Source organism: Pinus tabuliformis, chromosome 2_2 (assembly GCF_031772625.1).
Source record: "Pinus tabuliformis cultivar Carrire ecotype Pingquan chromosome 2_2, CPIR1, whole genome shotgun sequence".
Taxonomy (NCBI): Eukaryota; Viridiplantae; Streptophyta; class Pinopsida; order Pinales; family Pinaceae; genus Pinus; species Pinus tabuliformis.
Window position 1 is genome coordinate 938,599,893 of NC_142300.1, and position 6,384 is coordinate 938,606,276.

At 36.2% G+C, this 6,384-nt stretch overlaps 1 pseudogene; it reads left to right on the plus strand.

Moving 5' to 3' along the window:
• The first annotated feature begins 2,543 nt into the window (after window positions 1–2,543).
• LOC149196260 (RNA-binding protein L pseudogene) lies at window positions 2,544–4,040 on the plus strand (annotated as a pseudogene).
• Window positions 4,041–6,384: the final 2,344 nt, after the last annotated feature.

The window sequence follows — 6,384 nt, forward strand, 5'->3', positions numbered from 1 at the left end:
GGCTAGCTAAGTTTGCTTTTGGCGAGAGGGAGAGGGCTTCAGCAAATTGTGAGGGTTGAGAGGAGAGCTAGACTGGTTGTTTGTTGGCGATCTTCTTTCATTTGACCTGTCCCCATTTATTTTCTGGATCCTCAATCTTTTCATTTTCATTTTCTCTATTTTTTGTACATCTATTTGCAAAATGACCGTATTCATGACATACCTTACATTTGAAGGGGATTTGCTCATAGTCCAGCTATTGTATGTGTGTCCACTAATCCACTTTTATTTTGATAGCTTCAAGGAGACCTTTTCCTAGATCCACTTCCATGCAGATTCAGGCGCATGCATGCATGTTTTCTTTAGATTCACATCTGTCTATGTATTTCCCAACTACGTTTCCTATTGCTTTGACTCAATCATCTCCCCAGCAGTGGAGAGGCAGATGCGGCAATCTTACCCATACTGAAACATCATTTGGGACGTCCATTTCTGGGTCAAATTCTGGTGTCCATATGTTCAAATGCAGTCCTCTTGTATCCATATAATATGGACCATTCCCAGATATTGCTACAGCCCAGTTTCTTTCTACCCAATTTTGCACAGTCTTGGGTGATGGCCACAACCCAGTAAACTGCCCTACTAACCCTCGTTCTGCCAGGGAGAGTACTGCTTTTCTTGGGAGTGCTGAAGGGAGAGATATTTTTGGTATTTCTTCCATTTTTTAACAAAATTTGAAACTTACGGTCTGTTCTTCGCTAGACTCGTTGTAGAGATGAGGGAAACAAAAGTTTTTTCTGTTACTTCTGATTCTTGTTGGTGATTTGTGTGATGATGATCTTCCTCTTCCGGTGGATCCATATTGCTCAAACCCTAGCAGCAGGAGGCCGTTGAGGGCCAATATGATTTGGGACAGTATCTGCCTCCCGAAAACTACAGTCGTGATCTCGCCTTCCTCTTTCCGCCGTTCTGACCTCAACAGCAAGGGCCACTGAGGCGCAAAGAATGTTGCTTCGCGCTGGGAGCTGCTGCAACAGCTAGGGCTGCATGCTACCCTCAGTTGCTCTCCTCGCCGTCTAGTTAACTATTCTACGAAATGACTTTTATTACAATACAAAATCAACTTTATTACAATATGTAATGTATGTAATAATCTTAAGAGGAGTATATTGCTAAGTATTGCGTGATCAAAAGTGACTCCAAACATGTATACATCTAGTAGTGTAGATGGTATGCTATATGTTGAAAAGTGAGAACACCCTGCAAGTGTCATGTCTCATAACATCAATATTAATGAAATTCAATTTTAAAAAATGACAATATTATTGTAATAAGGTGCCACATACTAAACCATGTTTATCATTGTTATTCATATAGTCTTATATAAAATTATACACAATAACATTATATATTCTCTCAAGAATCATATATATTTTAAAAAGACTACATTGAATGTGATATTCACCACCCTTAAGGGATGACTCTATAATTTCTAACATTCCTCAAAATAAGTAACATGCTAATTATAAATCTAATTGAGAAATATTGAGTCATAAAAATTGCTTAAACCTTTTTTGCAAAAGAAAAATCAATTAGACTTTTCTAAGAAAAACATGATCATACATAACATAAAATAAAAATTATCCAAAATACTTATAAAATTTTATATAACAAATTTGAATATATATATAGATATATATAATTTTTATAACAAAATTTTAAAAACATAATAGTAATCCCCAAATATTAAAATTCTTTAAATCAAACCTAAAACATAACAAATATCAAGTCATATATTTAATCTGGCTTAATTCTCACTCATCTCATGAGAAAACCAATTCAACTGTCCTCAAAAAATAAGATAACACATAGGGTGAGGAATAAAGATTATTTAAAAAAAAAACTTTTTCCAACCAAGTTTTTGCCCAACAAAGTTGATAAAATGTCTAATCCTTCCACGTGGCAAAGTTGCACAAGTTTAATACCCAAAATTTAATAATTCTTAAATTTATATAAAACCTCGAAATATATGAGACGTAACCTAAAACTATAAGAATCTCATTGGTATGGTTTAACATTTTCTTTAAATTAATACATTTAAATTCAACCAACCCCAACAAAATGAAGCTTAGAACACCGATTGGCTACCAACCAATAAAAGTCGGCTCGGACCAGTAAAGCGAATATATATAGAACCTACACGTCTTCGATTACCAACATAAAGTTTTACTTTCTATCATTTCTTTCGAGTGCATATAAGTGGACAGAATCTATAGCTCTCTAAAGTCTGGATCAAAACCTGCTCAGCTTTCATAGAATTTTTTAGTACCCTTCGAGCTGACGTAGATTTCCTGCACTGCGCTGTGTCGCGGAGTTTTTTCTCGCATTCTTTTAAATATTTCAGAATGATGCAGACAGATCCCATGGCAGAACCGGCGATTGATTCCCAGCAGCAACAACATCAAGAACAATTGATGATGCCCCTGCCTCCCGAAGCTAGGTTTTGGCCCCAGCAACGGCAACACCAACCTCAGGTTATGGTGCAGCAATCCTCGCAACAAGTGAACTCCACAGACGAGATTAGGACCCTCTGGATCGGGGGTTTGCAGCATTGGATGGATGAGAATTATCTGCAGGAATGTTTTGCTTCTACCCAGGACCTTCTCTCTCTTAAGATCATTCGCAATAAGCAGACTGGACTTTCAGAGGGTTATGGCTTCTTGGATTTTGTAAGCAATGCAGCAGCCCATATGGTTCTCCAAAATTACAATGGTGTACAGATGCCCAGGGCTGAACAATTTTACAAGCTAAATTGGGCAACAAAAACGGGTAGAGAAAATCGTTCTGAAGATTTTACTATATTCGTGGGAGATTTGGCATCTGATGCCACGGATGAGCTGCTGCGAGAGACCTTCAGAACCATATACCCATCTGTAAAAGGAGCAAAAGTTATTACTGATAAGGTTACAGGCCGTTCAAAAGGATATGGGTTTGTAACATTTGGTGATGGGAATGAGCAGGCTAGGGCTATAACAGAAATGAATGGAATATTTTGTTCCTCCAGACCTATGCGAATAGCTCCTGCCATAACAAAGCAGACTACTGTTTATCAACAACCCTATCCTCCTCAAGTGGTCGAGTTGGACTCAGAGAATGATCCAAACAATACTACCCTGTTTGTTGGTGGCTTAGATCCCAATGTGACAGTGGAAATGTTGATGGAGACATTTGGCCAGTATGGTGAGCTTGTGCATGCAAAAATACCTTTCGGCAAGCGGTGTGGATTTGTGGAGTTTAGCAACAGGGCATCTGCAGAGTTAGCATTGCAAATGTTACATGGTACAGTTCTTGGTCAGAGACCAATTAGGCTTTCTTGGGGAAGAAACAAACAAGTGCAGCGTGCAGGGCCTTTTCAAACACAGCAACCAAATCCAAATCAATGGAATGGGGCATATTATGGTGATGGACAAGGATACAATGTTGGTTATGGTAATGTCACACAGCCTCAACAAACAAATCCAAATCCATGGAGTGGGATTTATTATGGTGGTATCCAAGGATCCAATGCTGATTATAGTTATGCCACACAACCATATAATGCTGGTTATGCTTATGCAACGCAACCTCAAGACGCAAATATGTTGCAGTAAATTAGTTTCAGTTAAAGCAGCAACAGGGCATCTGCAGAGTTAGCATTGCAAATGTTACATGGTACAGTTCTTGGTCAGAGACCAATTCGGCTTTCTTGGAGAAGAAATAAACAAGTGCAGCGTGCAGGGTCTTTTCGAACACAGCAACCGGATCCAAATCAATGGAACGGGGCATATTATGGTGGTGGACAAGGATACAATGGTGGTTATGGTTATGTCACACAGCCTCAACAAACAGATCCAAATCCATGGAGTGGGATTTATTATGGTGGTATCCAAGGATCCAATGCTGATTATAGTTATTCCACACAACCAAATAATGCTGGTTATGCTTATGCCAGGCAACCTCAAGACCCGGATATGTTCATTAATATCGCGCCAAATGCAAACTATCAGCAGCATCGACAGTAAATTAGTTTCAGTTACAGCAGCCATAGTAAATTAGTTATAGATAAATTAGTTTCAGTTACAGCAGCCGCAGTAAATTAGTCATAGATTTTTTGGTTACTGTTTTAATTTTTCAATCTGCTATTTCTAAATAATAAATTTAATATTTTAAATTATTGACAAAATATTTGTTCATGGTATATGGTTCGAATTTAATATTTTAAATTATTAACAAAATATTTGTTCATGGTTCGAATTTTTGTACTTTTATATGGATATTGAATTTCAATTTTTTATTTTATTTTTTTATTTCATTCATAATTAATTCTCAGGTTCAAAATATGTGCTCTTGAATCAAACACCTAGCAAAATCAACAAAGAAACGACAGAAACTGCATTCAACATTAGGGGATTTAATAGTGGGTATGGTGGTTTCAAACATGTAGGTTAATAAATAATTAGATAAGATCTAATGGCAAGTTGAATTTGAAACTTTTGAATCAAAAGGAACAAAATGCCAGCTCCATGTTACATAATAGGAATCCAGCCATTGTTTTTTGATAGTAGACAAGTATAATGCATCGGATAGCTCACAATATAGGTTGATAGAACCTCTGTGATATTTGGAGTCTACACTGCCTGCCGGCCCACCTTCTGAGCTACTATTGATATTGTACAACTTATTAAATCTGAAATAGAGTAAAAGATATAGGAGACAAAACAGACTGGGAATGTAAGTCCTTTATATTGGAAGAGAAAAAGAGAACAGAGCAGCATGTAAACGCATAAGAACATAAAGAAAACCACAAGACTTTCTGACTCAACATGTATTTCTTGGGGTCCAGATTCATTCACAGGTATTTAAAAATGCTGACATGCTTCAACCAAAAAAGGAAGAGAATTTGGGAATTTCAAATGTTGTCCTAGCTGTTTTAGATATATTTTCTACAATAAAAAGGAAAAATCATGAATACATGGGCCTGGAAGGCTTACATTGTAAGTGTGATAATACATGAATGGAGCCCCATCTTGATGTACAATGTTCTCCATCCTCCACAATTCACAAGAATTTGTTATAAATGTCCATTAACTAAGATTCCATTGCTCTCGAGGAGGAATATTTTACCAGAACATCAGCTGTGAATATTGATGGTGACTACAAAACAATAGGATGAGGAACTTAGAAAGAAGAAGAATTGAGGCAATGGCCTCTTTTCCAGTAATGATTATTAGACAAGGTTATTAACCCTACAAAATGACGATTTTCCAACTCCATAAATAAAGCATTTTCATCATTACATCAACTCAACTCTCTCAGTCTCTTTATCAATGTCTCAAGTGATTTTTTCTTTGCATTTTGCTTCAAAGTTCACATACCAAAGGTTCCAAAGAGTCTATCAAATGAATCTCTGTATTTCTCAGAAATCATGACCACCTTTCTGTAATCCAAAGAACTATAATGCTTCTCCCTTATAACAGGATTCATGAAATTCTCTGGATGGTTGTTTAATAAAAGACTAACCCACTGCCTTGCCTCTAACAAAGACTTTTTTGGATTTGTTGCACCTTCAAGCTCATCCAAGCCACTGTCATGAAATTGAGTATCTGCAAAAGATTCTAGCAGTTTCAGATCAACCTCAATTCCCATAACAACATTTGTATTGAACCGCTTAATTCATGTAGCTTAATTACCGGCTATAATAGCCATTGGAGTTAGTATGAACTTATATGTAAACTCGACATGGTGATTTTTGTAAATTTAGGTTAAAATCATTTTTTATTTTAAAGAAAACTTAAAGCTATCTTGATTGAATGAGAGGTTTTCAAATTTAAATTTAGAAGAAACAAGTTAACACTCTGAGACACAGAGATATCTGGCATGCTTAAAAAACTAAGCAAAAGGAAGAGGGCATTTAACTCAAATTTAGAAGATAGGTTAATCTTTAGACGCAGAGACATCCAACGCGAGTAAAAATTTAAGCAACCTATGTTTCCATAGATTTATTTAAAAGAAAGAAAAATAATTTCAAAAGACTATAGCAGAAGAAGAATTTAAGGTTTGTAGTCACTAGTGTTTGATAGTGATCTTTCATCTTGGTTTCATGTTTTTGTGAAATTGTGGGATTTCTTCTTGCAATTGTTTTGATATTATGCTGATGCTATTAGCTATAGTTTTCCTTTTCTTTTTTAATTTAATTGTATCTGTTAGTAGAACCACGGGGTTTTGTAGTGGTGACCTTCACACAAGGAGTTTCTTAACAGTGCAACCTATTGATGACTGTTCTATGCCTCGTGGGCAGTTTTCCTTGATTATGTTACTAGTAATTGCAGCTTCATTTTTTTCATTTAAATATTTTCCTGTCATGTT